Genomic DNA, 19,017 nt, shown 5'->3' with positions numbered 1-19,017 from the left:
AACCACTTTTTTGTGCTGCTTTCGATTTGAAGCTGACAGAAACAAGGGGCAAAATCTTTGATTTATCGATTCATACTTAATTTTCTTTGACTGTTTTTTTCCCCGATGATTTTATTGGAACCAGTGCAGGTCGCTTGATTTTATCGATGGACACATACAATTTTTAAATAAAGTTAATATTGCCAAAGCGACCTCTTCAAAAAATGCTAGTAAATTGAATGATGGTGTGTTGTTTCTTCAGTAAAATTGAATTATATTTCACCATATTTGCGATCATTTGTAACTTCAAAGCTTTGATTCAATCTCGTTCGGTATTTAAGTAAGGAAATGAAATGAATGGTTTTCGAAGGGGCACAAGCTAATTAATTTCATTATAATCATTCGCATCGCTTGCATCAGAACGACATTTACCGACTTTTTGGCTCCAGATTTTCCTCGTCTGTCTCTTAAGTATGTGCCCTGGTCGGGATGTATTGTAGTTTTTGCCGAAATCAAAGAGAGCGCACATTTTTCGACAGAGTAAAATTGATTGTTGGCATAATGGCACATTTTTCTTATTTCAAATACATCGCAATGCCTTTTGCTATTTTTGTCGAGCTGCACTTGTTAAAATTGACCTTATGGTTGAGAGAATGAGAAAGATCGAGAGCATGTGTGTGTGTACGAGATACTCATCCCCCATCACCAGCCAATGCCGTCATTATTTATATCTGCATTTTATCTACGAGCTATGCTACCGCTGCTGATATTGGTTGGTTGGCTGTTCCTGCACACACATTTCTTCCACATGCACACTCATCACATCGACGGAACAACCTCTAACATTGGCATTTCACAGCAATAAGTACAAGTCTTGTTACGAAACGACGGCAAACGCAAAAAAACTGTAGCATATGAAGAGTTGGCATGTGCAATTTGCAATACGTTTCCATTTGTGAGTTTGTGTGAAAAGAAAAGAAAATATATGTATATCGATGTGTGGGGGCCAGAAGGCCTGATATGCTTTGAAAATCGTAAGTCGAAATGGCTGGGTAAGTAAATTGATATATTCACACCATAAATCTTTTGATATCTCTCTTTACCCCCGTTCATACAAAAATATACGGAAGAGACTGGCACTAGCAGTTCTGTCGCGATTTCGACTTTTCGATTATCTGAATTTATCCGACGTGGAGCAATTTTCGACAAAAAATGTCTTTCTTAACAACTCTATTCCAGATTGTAGCTTCGACAAATTTTTCATGTACATCAGCAAAATTAGTACAAATCGATTCATTCACTCGACTGCAGTCGGTATGCAATAAAGGAAATCTGATGAAATATTATAATGTTCTGTTCAACAATTCATAATACAATTTTTTTCTGCTTCGTTTCTATTGTGTTGGCAGTTTTGCAGCAAACACAATGGATTTTTGTCATATTTCGTTATGAATACTAAAGTATATTGTGAACTGGCGTTGAATTTGACGGAAATAAATAGACGTGTAACAAATAAAATGCAATGAAATGTTCGTAATTTTCATGTAAAATCATCATCGTTAGATCGGAAAATTATGTATGTGCAATAATGTATTGCGGCTAAAGCGGTTTCAACCATCAAAACGAAAATTCCGATGTCCAAATGTAGGCTAACGCAAAATCCAGTCATTCGATTGTTAAATCGCTGCAACCAAATGGTCCGCGGTAAACATGAAAGTGAAAGAGAGTGAATGAGAGAGAGAGATTATACAGAGGCCGCTTTATGATTATTGTCATTCATATTTTATTGTACCATTTCGATGTGGCAAACCGACGAGTAATTATTGTATTATGTTCAAAATGCGAGTGTGTTAAGTACCAAATGTACCAAATAATTAATTACCATTCATCTGGTTTCCAGCGTTTTCTATCTGTCGTGTGACTCTCCGAATGCGGTATACACTCACGCACTCGTAGAGAGAGAGAGACCGACAGACATAAAAACCGTTTTAGTAAATTTACTGCTGTTTTATATAATCAGTCCGAGTCGCTTGTGTTGTTATGCCGCTGCATGTTTTGTGTGCAACGTACACTGTTCAAACTGGTGACGCGGTCGCCGACCATTTAGAAACCAATCTATTCGAAGTGTGTGAGTGATAAATGCATGCGATGTCATTTGGTCGGTTTGTGTGACAATTTGCAGTGGTGCGCTGCTTTAGTTCGTTTTTTTTTTGTTCATCTCTATATTGTTTCCGCCACTTTATTTGGTCTGGTCAGAGATTTTGTTTGATGCAATTCAAAATGTGTGTTTTACGCAATGGATTTGGTTTGGATAAAGATTGGATTGTTGAAAAATGGTTTATGGCTCGAAACTTTTCTACCGATGAATTTCGAAATGGCAAAACATAAATGTGCGATTTCTGTCAAATCTGTCTGGCACTGTCACTCCGAATGGAAATCAAAATGAAATGTCCACATTTTGAAAATTGATTTTTTTTTTAATCTTACAACCCGCTCAAATAACAAATAACTCGTTTCATTGGAAAACAGCGAATTTCCAAATGCGATTAGAGATGTTTCCGGGTTTTTTTCGTAGCACTTTGAGTCTTGTGTTCACATATAGATAGTAAATAACAATCGCAATTTGAAATGCCATAAATATGCAAGCGCCCAAAATCGAAATAACCATAATACTAACGACTTGCATGAATACATGTGTGTCAGCTTATGCTGTTTGTGCAGCGATTGGTCACGTCGGAGTGGATGGTTGTCCTCAATTATATTCGCTGCAACACTAAATCAACTATGCAAATGACCCAACCATTTGACACCAACCAAGTTAATTGATTTCAAACGCAAAAACCATTGCCTGCATTCAAGCTCGAAATGACAATTTCAACCCTTGCATTCAAAACAACGGCCGCCCCACCACCGGTACTTCCCAATTATATTTAATTTTGTTCATATTTTGTGTTAAACAAATCAGAAAAATATAGACATGTTCACAAAACAAATCACAACAGCAGCCAATTCGCGCCGAATGGTATGCCAATAATGCATTATCGATCCTGAAAAATGCATTCGGACTTTAATATAAAAGCATCATTTGGTTATTTCAATTTTCACTCTTTCTATCTCTATTTCTCACACAGTCTGTCTCTGCTTTCAAAGCCATGCTTTGTCACTCACACATGAAATTATAAAATCAATGCACTCATTCATGATGATACCATTTTAACAAATTGACGCATGAAACGCTTTAATTGAAATGTTATATTTCGACCGTGTGCACATATAACCAGTGTTCGGTAAAATCCAATTTTTGAGTATCTAAATAAGATAAGATTTTTGTGTGTGTCGAAAAAAATATCTAGATAAGATACAGGATCTTATCTAAAAAAAACATAGAAGATGAGATAATATCTTCGATTATCTGAGATATTTATGAAGATAAAAAATGGGTGAACATTTTTTATTTGAATTTTTTAGAAATATCTTAGAAAGTATCTTATCTGCAAGATAAGATAAGATATTAGATAAGATACTGTACATTTGATTGTCCGAGAATTAATTTGAGACTTCTCCTAAGATTTTATTGAAATGTAACACCGCCATGCAAAAAGTACTGAGTCGTCACCAATTTTTGTCTCACATTCATTCTCGGACAATCATTTTCACCTTGTGTATACGTGATGAATATCTTAAAAAGCATCTTACCTGCAGATAAGATGAGATATTAGATAAGATACTTTAAATAATAAGATATTAGATAAGATACTTTAAATTTTTTAAATTTGTTTTCTCAAAAAATTATCTTAAAAAGTATCTTATCTACCATTCAAAGATACTGAAATTTTTTAAAGTATCTAAATAAGATGAGATTTTTTCGGTCTAGCTACAGATAAGATATAGATAGCATCTTATCTGTATCTTATCTGGTATCTTATCTATTATCTTCATCTTTACCGAACACTGCATATAACACACAAACTGCATAATGAATGGACATGATGGGTTTTTCCAAATGGAGAATTCAGATTTTAATATCGGCACAATCAGTTTGTGGCCGAAAAAAACAGATAGGTTTTCAGTTGATAAAATTGTGTGTTATCATTTCAATTGTCATTGGGATTGATTGACATTTGCGGATTTCAAATTAATTTTTTTTGTTTTCAGAGTAAGCCGTCGGCGCTCTCAGATCTCGAAAATAAAGCCGCTATTTTAGCAGTGACATAATGACAGTTGAATTTGAGCCGTTTGAAGAGATTATATTTTTTAAAACAAACAAAAAAAGACCATGTATTTAATATTTATGAGCTCTATACTGCAACAGATGCGAAAAAAATCGTACAATTCCTTTGTTGATCTACCAACTAAGCATTATTTACTTCCAAATTACAAAACAAAACCAAATAGTAGTAACTCTGATCGATCGATGTCAAATACAAAGACCGAAAGTACCAAATTCAAACTGTTTTTTCTTTAAGTGGATTTGGTATTTTTCTTTATTCGAATCAATACATTTTTTTTGGTTGGTTTTGAAGTAAATAGCTTGTGGATATACGCACTGAAATGATAGGATATGTTTGAAGTGTTGAGAACAGTAAATGCCAGTAAATTCATACCACCGAGAAAAGCTGTTGAGAATGAGTGAATAAGACATGTTTCACACTACCATCTGTGTGAATAAACAATTCGCAACACAGTAAGCATTGACTAAGAAGTGTTGACGATATCATGCTGTGTTCAGTTTTGAAAAAGGAATCATACAAAACAAATGCACACAAATTTCGCGTATTGAGAAAAAAGAAGCGAACGAACATGAGAAAGTGGAGCAACAGAAACGATAAGAATGAGCAGCCAAAAAAATGGAATTGAGCCAAAGCTAGTGTCAGAGCAAGTGATATGGCGATATTCGGGGGAAACGTTTTGTTGATGTTGGCACGCTGTTGGCAGCAAAATGTGTTTTTTCACCACAAAAAGCGCGAAACGCAAACACGCAATTCTTGATAGGAGACAAGAAAACCGAAACCAATTTCTCTCGCTCTCACTCGGTTTCTACTTCTCTCTCCGTGGCGCTGGCAATGGCGATGACGAAGGGCGAAATATACTTATACACAAACCGATGGTAAACGATGCGCATCCATCAGATAGATGTTATGACATGAATTGAAATAAGAAATATCATTCATCATATTCAATACAAATAAATAAAAATGTATGGACGAAAGATGTGTGCATAGATGGAATGAAAAAGGCGAGATAGAAATAGAATCACAAGCGTTTCACAATCAATGTATATACTATAAAGAAATGCAGTAGATCATCTATCATAACGTCGTTTTTCTTTTTCGCTCTCGGTGTTCGTCCCACTTGAGCTGAGAGAAATCTTGTGAATTCTGATATAGAGATTTACAACCGTTCGTCTTAACACGTGTTTGCCTGTTTGTGTGTCGTCACAATGAAAATCGTTGTTCACATACACACACACATGCACAAACACTCCTTCTCTTATTCTTTTCACGACGAGAACAAATGATGAAAATCTACTTGAATTTGACTCAAGTGTTCTGTTTGTGACTATTGATATGTCGGTGTGAGAGAAAGAGTAGAAATTGCACAGGAGAAAAATATGTATTGAAAACCAATGTAAATATTAGCAAAAACGTTTTGAATTGGAAGGAATATTTTCATATTTCTTATTTTATTTTTCTTTCGTTTTTTTCCTCAATGAATTTGTATTTGCACATTCACAATTTATTATTATTATTATTCGGCGATGTGAAACGTGCACTCTGTCTCATATGCCGCGTATGTGTGAACGATGAATCGTGAGAACGATTCAATCGAGTCCAAAATATTGCGATGATGAAATTCGTTTGGTATTTCGTTTTCAATATTCGAACCGATTCATTGTAAAAAATAAGCAGCTTTCGTGACCAAACACAAATGGCAACAATGGCAAATAGCGAAGAATCGGTAACGAGGGAGAAATTTTGCAACTTATTTTCAAGTGGCCAACGTTGGCTGGACGTTGAGTGAAGTGGAGGTGAGCAAGAGAAAGAGCTAGAACGAGGAGGAGGTAGAGAGTTCAGGGTATGGAAAATCATTTCGACAAACAAAATATGAACCATCCAAATGGAAATAAAATTCAAATTGCCATGGAATTCCTTTGTGAAAGCAATCGTTTTATTTAGCAACAGAAGCATCAAGAAGTATCAGCAACCGAATGAACGAAGAAGTACGCTTTATATTGCTTTTTAAAGTACCTTTCGATCAAATGATGCCAATATTGAGTGTGTATGTCGTGTGCTGTGACTACAAAGAACTTGATCAAAGTTATAATTCACATCGGCTAAAGAATGTTTGGACCAAGAACTTCACTTTACCTCTACTTTACTTGGTTCAATATTTACCAAAGAATGCTATGGGTTTTCATGTTAATTTAAATTTCAATAAATGTGAAACGTCTGAACGTGGTCATCGCTTTTGCGGTAGACTGGCATTATACTTTTACGTTCGTTAGAACATTGCACACAAGACACACAACAGCATAACAAATGAAATACCCAGTTCGTATCGCAAACAAAAAGGTAATTGACTGTTGTTGAGGTCCTTCAATAAAATTGAAATGATGATTGAGGTTTTCGCCTTTGCATCAGCCTCGAAATAGGTTATTCAAGTGATAAAGCATTATACATACCATTACTTGAAGTGAATATGTCTGTATGTGTTAATATTTTCCGTCGTCGCCGCTCACGTTTTTGTTGTTGGTATTTTTTTTTTTAATTCAAACGATGAGATGACTACGTGATCCAAAGTTGTGATCTTGTTCAAATATATTCGCTAACAATGTATCACATCGACAAAGATATTGGTCTATTGTTACCTTTTGACTCTCTCTACCAATTTTATATCGGTTTTATGTTGAAAGTTTTATTTGAATTTTCGATTTAAAACTTTCTCAATCGAACTACATTTACCTTTGTGAAAATGTTTAGCTATACTTCACATTCGTTGGCAAAACTTTGGGCCGATAAACTTTGCTGCATGCGTATGTCTGTGCTTTCTTACACTTTTTTGTGCACTCAATCGAAAATCCTGTACACAAGATCACGAATCAACGGAAATTCATTCGGATTTTACGGTCACATCAAAATGGATAAAAACTTTTTTCATGCACACATTCAATTCTCGTGATACGTGGTCAGCAGTTTTTTTTTTCTTTCGCTGTATACTAAAGCGTTTACATTGTAAAATACAAACCAAAATGTTTCCAATTCACTCTTTTATCGATAAAAATTAAGCCATATGCGTTACAGTCCCCTTCGTATCGAGCATCAAACCAATTTTCACTGGTTCGATTTTTTATTTTAAAAAATGTTCCACTCTCTTCACGTTCTTTTTCGTCTGTGGTGTTTTTTGTTTGTTACAATCAATCGAATAAAGTCATTAATTTAATGTTAGGTATTTTGTGATGTACAGATTTACGTTTGATGTCGAAAACATCATTAAGCATATACACGCACTGTTTGTATTATTCAATGTTACAACCACCTTTTTTTGGTATTGGTTACAATTCTTGTTGTTGCTATTATTTTATCTACTGCAGTAGAAAATCTCACATTGCAAAATGAGAATGTCAAATGGTTCTTTAAAGTTAACTCAAGCAAAAACCACACTCACATACACGTTAGATAAATGTGTGTATTTTTTTCTGGCAAATCGGAAAAATTCTTTTTATCTCCGCAAAAATGTTTCAATCGACCGTCGTCGGAAGCATACACGACGTTAATGTGAAAGCAAGAGACAATCGCAAGCGATAGTGGTGGCTGGGTTAAAAAAAATCCACTATAAATTACAATCAGCTTCAGTCATTTGGAGTGAATATGGATACGTGTGTCCAAATGGAAAAGAATGTCGTTTGCATCGTCGATGTCTACGTTATCGATGTCGTCGTCGTTTTCGTTGTCATGCTCATTCAGAATGTGCTAAAATTCGTTCCGTCTCTATCTCTCTCTCTCTCTCCGGTGGAAATTGATTTGATGAAGAACTACTCATACATCACCAAATAAATGTTGACAATTCGCAATGACGAACATTTATGCTTTCCGCCTTTGAACAACATGCTAATATCTCATTCGGCGCCGTAAAATTTAGCACAACAAAAACATCATCTCGTTGGCTGGGCTTCCGGAGTGCTACTCTATGCTCTCACTATAAAATACTATTTTTGCCACGTAGTCGACACACGTTATCAAAATGTGAAATTCTTCTGGGTTCTTTTTTCGTTTCCACAGTGTGGCAAGAAATAAAACCGAATATCAAATAAGAAGTGCACGTTTTATGCAAATTCTCGATCTCACAGTCCGAATCGCTCACATTTATGCATTCAAAACTAACCGCCGTGCTGTTTTTCTTCTTCTTCTCTTTCCCCGGTTCGTTTGGTAAGAGTTTATTTTTTTTTTATTCTGTATCCGTTATGTATATTTACCAACCACCAAAAATTCACAAAACTATCGTTCGTTTATTTCTATTCAGTTCAAGTTTTTCGTGGAAATTGTAACAAATAGCATACAATTATTGACAGTCAAAGAGGAAAAAAATCGCAAATTTCCGCTTTTATTCACCAAGAAAAATGCTCACCACAATAAATATACTGGGGCAAACGAATGTTCGTGTTGAATGCAACGAATTGACACTTGATGTGAGTTACGAAATGCCGAATTTGTGTTTGGACTTGTAAAATTCACAACAGGAGCGCACCGTTTATTCGCTACAACAGACCGATTTCAACTGTTGAGATGCTGCTTGTGCAATCACCATATATACCGAACACAATAAGCTTTCAAACATGTGACGAACCAAACTGGAAATGGATAGAAAGCTTTTTCGCGTTGGAAAATCAACATTCTCTCTCTTGCAGTGCATGCGGATGGATGGATGGATGAGAACGAACTCTCAAGTGAATGGAAATATGCGAATATGTCGCTGTGAAAGCTGGAATGACTTGGAAACCAGACGTCTCTTGTGAATCGTGGATAAACATAAACGTTCAACTGCACGCGATGTACTGAATCGTCAATTCCGAGCACGTGACAACCAATCTTTTTCAAATAACTTGGAAAAATGAGCTCTCTTCTCATATCAGTCAGATTATTCCGTTCATTTTTCCAGCATGAGCAATGAGCATTGCAGACACGAATTTTAAAATCCAAAACACACAGTTCAAGAGTATTTTCATGATAATTATGATTTATAATAATTGTTATTATTTCATTTATCAATGAGCAATTCAACAGTATTTTCGTGTTTCATTTAATTATAAAAACAGATTTTATGGATTACATTTTATGAGATCATTTGCATAAATGTTTTCAAGGAAATCACCCATTTTTTATTCAATTGAATTCATTTTGCTTTTTTCACTTGATAAAGTCATTTTAAGACATTTTTCATGGGTTTCGACGAGGGTCCCGAGGGTCCAGATTACCTCGACTTAAAGATTACCTTTGCATTGCCAATAGATTTTTTCTTACATTTTTTGAAAAAAAAAAAAAAAAAATGTTTTGAAAGCCAGTCAATGAGGTGATAATAATTTTGTATCATTTTAACTCTGTTATAGTTGTTCTTTCATCAGTATATGTCAATACACATGAATGATTTCGATTTATTTGCAACATGACAAAGTGAAAAGCAACTAAAATGCCAGGAACCTCGTTACAACACAATCGGGCCAACAATGTAATGCTTTCTATAGAACAATTGAGGTGCTACATCTAATAACATACGTATGCACTTCTAATAGTGTTGCAATGCGATGAGAATCTTCCATAATCATCCTACGCAATTCTGAATAGTTCATATTTCAATGGTTTTCAATTTGTGCGTTTTGAATATTCATTCCGTGGATAAATGAACATCAGAAGCAATCTTGCTTTGTTTCTCTTTATTGTAATATCATATCATCACACATTCAGTCAGCGTTAGTCTGTCAATAGTGAATGAGACTATGATGCGGCTTTCATTAGTATTTTGTTGACAATAAACCGTTCGTATAATGTGTTTCCATTCATGCCAATGAGTGATTTATGTGCATTGTGAAGTGGAAGTCGGTTGTCGTATATTTTTCTAAGCAAATGTTTGTTTTGATCAAATTCGCAATTTCAGTACATTGTCATCGCTCATCGCTTTATAGATGTTAAATGAAGTGATTTCTGTTGTTGCGATAAAGGTAAAGCCCACCTAGATGGCAAGGTGAAAATCCGAAAAATCAGCAAACCAAACGAACGTCAAGCCCAACAATCGTGTACCTAATATCTATTTTCGATGACATTGCACTAATGAAGCATGGTCCATAGTCGGATATATGCGACTTGAGCAACGTTTGTACTTTATTGCTTTGTGTAGAATGTACAACATCGAGAAGGATTTTGTCATTAAGACGAAAACAATCCGTGATTCAACAAACATGCAGCTCTCAATTTAATTCAGAGGCAAACGTAGTGACAATAAGGTGAAAAACAAAGGTAGCATGTCAATTCATTCATTTGAGCGGTTGAGATACGGTGTGATTGTGTTCTATTTCGAATACAATAAACATAAATATCGGATGAAATTGCGTTAAGATGCCATTAGAACGACAGTGGTAGTAACAAATCAAGCCGAAACGTATAGCATCGCAGACAATATCATGGATTCGACAATGATGGTTATTTAATTTCACATTTCGTAGACATTCCGTTGATTAATGGTGTCTCGTTAAGTTTATCTTCGGCTAAAAATTTATGCTTTTATTGTTGATGGTGCCCGTTAAATGTATATATTACACGAACGACAGATGTTCGGATGTCCTATTCAAGTAAAAGTTTTCATAGTTAGCGAAAGTGATGATGATAATAGATTCGCTTTTGAAATAAATCTAAACAAAAGAGGATGCAGGAATAAAAGGAACGAGAATACATTCGTATTTACAAATCATCTTTGTTTCACACATATGCATAGTGCACACTGACAGAGGGGGACGCGCATTCTGAAAATCTGCAGACGGAGCAAATGATTGTGGCTTTTTGGTTTTTGGGCAAATAGTTTTGAAAATTGGAAGATACGAGAAATTATAAGCAATGATGATAACAAAATGTAATAATCCCTATAATTTAGATTAAGCAAATACATGCATCCAACTATATGAACGTGGTCTATATCCATGCATCCCAAACCAAATGGAATGATATTGACAAAGAGAGACTGAGTTAATGGTGAAAATTGTTTGGTTTTGATATTTGAAATGGAAAATCCAATTGAAAATGCGTTAAATTCTCATAAATTTATACTTTGTCATTTCGATCAGGTCTAGGGGTAGACATGATTCATCTGATTCAAAAGATTCAGATTGTTTAGATGACATTTGAAATGTCATTTGCGTTTCATACAAGAAATATCTATTGAACAATAAAAATTATTTGTCTTCGAAAAAAATGATTTCTTGACGTTTCTAAATGTATCAACTCATCATTTTTTATCTATTTCGTGTTTTTCTAGTAAATTTTAAATAAAATCAACGATAATATTTGGAATTTGTTGAACAATCATGTTAGTAAAACACTAAATGATGCTTATTTGACATTTGGATGATTCACTGTGATCCACATGATTCAAAGTTTTGTAATTCGTGTCTACCCCCTTGGATCAGGTTTACAGTGTATTCATAGCTGGGCAGACAGGGGGAGGGGGGTATTACCCCCTCCTGAGGCATCAAATTTTTGCGTTACCCCTTTACAAAATTCATGATTTTGGATAGAATTTTTCTCATTTTGCTAGGGTTTTTGGATCATAGATGAAATTTTCCTATTTTGCTAGGAGTTTTTGAGAAAATTACCCCCCCCCCCCCAATCCCTCCCCTGAATTTTTCAGTCTGCCCAGCTATGAGTGTATTCCGAATATTTGCACACAAATATTCAATTATTTGGAGTATGAAAATGCTTGGAATTTCGATAATCGTATTTCGTTCGGAGCCTTTGCAGAGTATTGCTTGATTTTGATACAGGGTCATAGGTTGGACACTCATCTTCGAAGGGTACTCGTTACCCCTCTTCCTCCAGAAAAAATTGGAAGATTCTTTCGATTTGCTGTGATTTTGACACTTTTCTCTGAACTCCTTTGGAATTTTCGCCCTTACCCATCTCCAAAATCTTTTGCGTGCCCACCAATGCTCAGGGTGAGTAAACCTTCGAAACTAAATGTATAAGGGAAATAAGAGCCCTAGGTACCAAAGCATAGATGTGGCTTCCGGCGGCCCTGAATGTGGCTTTAATTATGATTCGATTTGTATGTGTGATATTAAATTTTTGTACTCTGAAATTCGGTTTAGCTGCACATTTTTGCAGTGTTGTGTAATTTTCCTTCGAGAAAATGTCCATTGCCTCATAGTCCATTGTCGTTTTATCTAAATTATCTGCTTTGGTTTGGTGTCGGTGTGTCGAATCGGTGTAAATGTGTGAATGCACCGAAAATATTCCAAAGTCATCGAATAAAGTGCGATTATTAGAATTGGTTTTCTCTATATGTCCATGTGTATACGATGACATTATTAGAAGGCATTAAAACATGGATGGTATGCGAACGTTTGCCCTTCGTCGTTTTTTGCCACAATGTAAACATTTTTCGCATTGTGTACGCTCTCAGACTCGCTATGCATGCAAAGTATTTTGCGACGTCGATAGGTCCAAAATCCGATCCGGCTTTATTATATCCTCCGAAGCAAATAGTGAGTGTGTCGTGTTGCATTCATATATTGTGTTTATTCGCAATTTAGATGGTTTTTCGATAAAACGAGCTAAAATAACGACCAACGTCTTTCTTGTATGGTGTATAGAAAGGCATAAAAAATGATGTTAATAAACGCAAATAAGAAAATAATTCAAATATTTTGATATTAGTTTGGTCGGATGGCAAAAGTTCGAATCGCCGAGGCCAAAAACTTATAAATATTTATGGTCATTTTTCCGATGCTCATTATGATCAAGCCATTCGTTTTCACTTCGAACGGTTCTCATTACATCGATAACGTTTACGTCATATGAATAAGAAAGGATTTCGTCTGACCGAAAAAACATAAAGACCAATTTATACCCTACTCATAGTGTATTTATGAATGAATTTTAGTATCAAATCAATGCAGTGCTGCAAAACAAAGCAAAGGAAATGAAAAAAAAAACCATCGGCAAATACTGTTGGCCATATATATATTTTCATTGCGAAATACAATCTCATCTACATACGAATAATAATCATCGCATAAGTTATTGTCCAAAGTTCGCAATATGCAACATTAAATATAATCGAATATTTATGGTAATACGGACGCTGATGGAGCGAACGAATGCTCCCTAAGCGCGCTATTCTTGATCGATGTAGTAGAAAAGTGGACAAACACACAATAAAAATTATATATGTAAATAAAGCATGGGCATAATAATGAATATTGCATGGCGTCGTACATTCACTTTCTGAGCTCTTGGTTCTTGTCCATTGAATAAATCGGTAGATAAATTCTTGAGTTATTCAACCGCATAGCATTGACAGTGTGTTTGTGTTCGTGTGTATGTTTTTTCATCTTACTTTTTGCATCGCAGTAATAATGTTCTGGTATGATGAACACAAAAATTATAGTGAAAGTTTTATTTCGCTGTAGCTCAGTTACAATGAATCGCCCCACAACATGTATTGCGTCAAACAAAACGATATTGCTGTGGATGAAAGCAACAAACCATGAACGAATCTAATAGATTTTCATTTTGCTTGACCACAACAATAAATAAAAATAATCATAAGAAAAAAGACCCTTCTTCCAAATGGACAGAGAGAAAAAGAACAAAACGAAAAGAGTTTTGAGAGTTTGTTCATTGCTACCAGCTGTAACCTTTTTTTTCGCATGGCTTTTGATGGATCGAATTGTAGCGAATGGTATTGGCGATGGTCAACAACACCAACACCAACACTTGAAAGCGCATGAAAACGATGATGGCATCAAAATATTTATATATTCGAAAACAAAAGTTCGGTATGATCTGAAATATGTGGCTACTACAAGATGTATACTATAATTTGCACATATGACCTTAAAGATGGCGAGAGAGGGAGAGAATTGTAGCATGACTGAGCGGAAAAATCGTGCACGGAATTTGGAGCATTTTCATCATTCTTTTCTCACATCGAGAGGCAAAAAAGAGACAAATTCCACACACACACACACACACACACACACACACACACACACACAAAATGGCAAAGCTCCATGCAATTTTCTAGCTAGCATAAGCAAAGTGAATAAAATGTCCGTCGACATATAAAAAAAGCGAATAAAAACGAAGAAACATTAAAGAAGATATGAAAACTTGAGCTAACTTGTGTAAATAGTTATGGGTTGGAATGCAAGTCAATGATAATATTGCACATCAAAGCAACCACAAAAACTAAATGTATGCTGTCAATGTACAAATTACAATGGCAACACAAAAGGAAGTGGTCGTGTGTTGTGCGAGAATTTTGTAAAAAGTTTTTCATCAGTGTCCATGGCAGATCTCTAGCATCTTGTTCGATATACACCTGAACCGCATTTTTACGATAGTTTCAGTACTCTTTTTTTTTGTTACTATTGTAGTAGCACATTCCAAAAGTTTCAAAGATTGCATCAGGAAAAGCGGTGAAATGTTTAATCTTGATTTTACCAAAAGAAACCACGACGACGTATTTTCTCTCTTTTTCTGAATGCATTCAGGACAAACTCCAGTGGAAAATCCATTTCAATGGACTCTATACAAATAGCAGAAGACTTATCCCAGCTCAACACCATTGCTTGCCATAATATAACTAATAATGTGCAAACACAACATTTTACACACAGTTGGACCACTCACTTAACCATATCTATGAGCTCTTAATGTGAACGCATTACTCCAACCCACCACAACCACTACTCACTTTTTTTAAATCATCCATCCAGCACATATGCACACACACAAAAAACACAAACACATGTACAGAACAAACAAATTGTAACGGGTGAAAAACCAAGTAGAGACACACACACAAAACTTTATTTAAGCTATTCCGGTGGTCACTGGCAACATCATCACTAAGAAAAACTTTCCATTGGTAATTTTAACGGAATTAAGCGTATGTGTTCCCGTTATTTTTTAACTTCGTTTTCTCTATTTTTGTCTCATCTGTTCCTGTTTTTAAATCTGTGTTATGTGTAGAAAGAAAAGTTGTTAAAACATAGCAGTAATACATGGTTGCATGTATGCTGCTCCAAAAGTGTGGCAAAAGTGAAAAAGCTATTTTATTAATCGAATTGCATGTTACCAAATTATGTGTTTGAAAACAACATAGCCATCTGAACTCGACATCAACGAATTCAAATGCAACCACATTGCATTGTCAAAAGAAAAACTGTAATGTACACAAATTTCAATGAGATTTTGTCAGCCGGTGTATATTTGTATGAGATTGGAGACTTTTTTTTGCGAATCTCGCTAATGAGCGCCATCTGATTTTAGTGTGAATTAGATGCAAAAACTGAATTTAATTCTGTAGCATTGAAATGAAAAAGTGAAAAAACAACAACAATAGCACGGCCACACAGAGCTGTACATCTATGCGTGCTGATGCATACATACACATATACGCTTTCTTCATTCTTTCATTCCATTGCTATACGTATCTCACTGGTCAACAGATCTATGTAGCCATGTTACTGTTGTTGTTTTTTTTCTCTTTTTCGATTCAATTCATTGTAACTAAATTGAGTTCAACTATGGAATACAAGATGGCACAGATGAGGGGAATTCGCATTTTGTCTCTTCATAGGCTTAGCCGGTTGGATTTTGTTGACTTTTCCAAGCAATTTCTTTGAGTATGTTACAAGAAATCAGATATTAAAGTTAACCTGTGCCTGTGTGCGGTTTCGTTTGAATTAGCACTCGCACTCTAATTGTAATTGGATGATGAAATGTCAATTTGCAAAATTTGTTGACATCAAGTTATAGACTCATGCTGATTTGGTGATTCAATCGGGAAATGATTGCATAACAAAATAAATAGCGACATTTCTCATGAGTGTACCTTTGATTCGATTGACGCATTTTGGATTACTTAAATTGTATTTGCTTGAATCGAATGTTTTCAAACCGAGCAAGTGAATATTCAATGCAACATAAATCCCATACAAATTCCAATCGAGAAAAAAAAGGACTTGACGTTCCAAATCCAGATTACGTCTACCGAATTTATGTGAAAATATTTCGATTTAATGAAACTCCATTAGTTTTAAGTGGCACTTTGAATTCGGATTTTTCCATTCCTTATTATGCTTCGATTGAATCACACACACAGTTCAAAGATAATCGGCTGATGTCTCTGAGGAGACATAAAACGTACGTATTCATTTTAAATGCACTCATTTATTTAATACACATGATATGAATACAAAATTTTCAATTAGACGAAGAAACATGAGAATGATTTCGCGCGACACAAGATGTAGAGAAAAAATCGCGCTCGAAACAAATGGAAATGATAAGTGGAATGCAATCAAGTTGAAGTTGTCGCTTGTGACAAATGACTTACAAACACCTCCAGTGAAAATGGAAATTTGACGGCGAAATAGTGTCATCAAGAGAACGAAAAATCAACGTGCATTTGTATTGCTGTGTGTTATTTTGGGTTTCACATCGCAGACACAAACAATTTAAATTGTAATAAGCTTTTGAAACGCAAATCAAAACCGACATCAACCAAAAAGTATTTTCTACCATCTCGTCAAGTGATATCAACTCTCATTGCTTTTGTATGGTTCTGATGCGCTCTCAATCTATCTGTCGTTGTCTCCATTTCGGAATCTAAAATATTTGCATTGAACTTTATCGTCAAAACTAAATGTTGAAATTTCAACTTGGAAAATCAGTAGAAAATTGTTGTCTCAGTTGCATGGCAACGTGGTGGCTGGGATCAACATCAATGAAGACACAATAGGTTAACCATCGAAATACAAGATTCATAAACACACGACAATTTATCACACACACACACAACTACAAAGTATACAATGAACATGACTGTCGAGGATTTTGAATAAATTGCATGGAAATTTCTGGGCATAATACACTCACACGAAATATCACATATGCCACACATATCAACTATGTCCTGTGACGATGTAACAAACTATACATATTTACAATGTAATGCAAACAGACAACAGCGATCGGGTGATACATTTCATGTTATCTCATTTGTACATTTCACTTCACTTCAAATGAATTCATAATGCCGTATAAAGTCGAATAAACTGAAAGTTCGGTAAATTTATTTCCAGGATGCATGGTTACCCATTCCTTCATTTTCGGTTACATTGTATCTACATTGTTTGCAATGACAAGTAACCAAGTCGACTGCAAATCAAAACTGTTAATTACATCGCATTTTCCTTTTGTTTTACAGTGTAAGCGCTTAGTTTTTTCTATTTTTTTGTTATTCGACCCGTTTTTACGCAGTGGGAAAAAATAACTTGAACTCTGACAACCATTCGACAAGAGAGCGACAATCATAAAATTACCCATTCGTTAGTTTATATTGTGATATTTCAAGTTATACAACCATTGGCAAGATTCCGTTTGGGGTTTTTTATTGGATGTTATTTACATGTTGTAAAAATGTCAGTTATTCTAAGAATGGAACATGATACACAAAACTTTTATGCTATTCCCGCGCAACAAAATGGCTTGAGCAGTCCAAATCGCGAAGGAATTCACACAACGAATTGGGACAACACAATAAAACTTTATGAACGTGAAATATTGCGATTTTTTTCAATTTTTCGACCCAGCAATTTGCATGGCTCAAGAAAGTGGTTCATATTTATGAGTTTTCTCACAATATTCTCTTTTTCATCTTTTATAAGAAAAGAACGTGCAGTTAATTTAAAAAAAAGAATTGCATCATTCTATTTGACTCATTTGTCGGAAATAAAATTCAGCTCAATGTTTAAAAAAAACTTAAAACGAAGTTATAGTTTTAGTCAAAATAAGTAAAATTGAATCGAAACCTAGGGGGTAGACACGTGGAATAGGATTAGACTTTTTAGTGTAAAAATTCGAGAAATTAAAGTGGAATAGAGAATTCAGTAGTTGGATTCTCATGGATTCACTAATCCCGTGTATGGAATAGCGAAAATGGGTTAATTCAAAGTTTTTGTATTCGATAGTACAGAATTTGATAAAAGCATTGAACTTGTTTTGAGATAGTAATTTGTTCTTTTTTGAAATATTTTTTAGTTCAAAACTCGATTACAAATTTACAAAACAATAGATACACTTTCTTAAAATTTTATTGATGAAAAAAATAATTTTAATTATCAATAACAAAATGACTTACTCCAGTATCGATAAATAAGTTTTCAACAAAGTGAATAGCGGCGAAATGTGACATCACATTTGACAATGAAATGACGGATTGGTGGAATAGTAGGATTAGTGTTTTTATATTGGAATCATGGTTTAATCGTTTGTGTCTCCCCCCTAGATCGAAACACTGGTCCGCTTCTATAGAATGCGAATGTATGACATCATTGGCATTGCCAGTTTGTGAATACTTATTACTAAAATAAGCTGTATCACTCACTAAAGACTGGTGCATGTTGTCATGCCATCAATTTATCTCACACCGACACGAACACGTACACACAAAAAGAGATAACCGAAAATTGGTGTGAGTGATGTGTATGTGAAAGCCACAAATTGATTTCAAATTACCGTTAAATTGATTGAATGTTGGAATCTCTCACATGATTGTGAAACGTTTTACAAAATTCATCAGATTTTCACTAAGCGAAGTAGTTCATGATAAATTAATCCAAAATTATACAATACATACATTGTTTTCTTTCTTCACTTCATTGTAATACGTTCTTATATAAAAGAATCACCGCAAAAAAAATTACTCGGTCGTACGAAAGTCGGTGAAACCAAAATGGGAGAGAAATAAAAATTGAAATATCAT

The 19,017-nt window shown here is 34.8% G+C and overlaps 1 protein-coding gene across 4 annotated transcripts in view; it reads right to left on the bottom strand.

The window, feature by feature from the left end:
• LOC116347614 (cadherin-87A) overlaps positions 1 to 19,017 on the bottom strand; it is a 127,499-nt gene that overhangs the window by 88,739 nt on the left and 19,743 nt on the right. Inside the window, exon 1 of one of the 4 annotated variants that reach the window (XM_031778291.1) lies at positions 6,942 to 8,735. The exons of 2 other annotated variants lie outside the window; for them this stretch is intronic. The gene's annotated coding sequence lies outside the window, so the exon portion shown is untranslated. Of the gene's footprint in view, positions 1 to 6,661; positions 6,898 to 6,941; positions 8,736 to 19,017 lie in introns of those variants that run through there. One more of the 4 variants, XM_031778292.1, reaches the window with a different exon arrangement.

This window comes from Contarinia nasturtii, unplaced genomic scaffold, assembly GCF_009176525.2.
Source record: "Contarinia nasturtii isolate CC-2019 unplaced genomic scaffold, AAFC_CNas_1.1 Cnas_scaffold_1964, whole genome shotgun sequence".
Lineage (NCBI taxonomy): Eukaryota > Metazoa > Arthropoda > Insecta > Diptera > Cecidomyiidae > Contarinia > Contarinia nasturtii.
The sequence above is the reverse complement of the archived record's forward strand: the minus strand, read 5'-3'. Positions and strand labels throughout refer to the sequence as shown.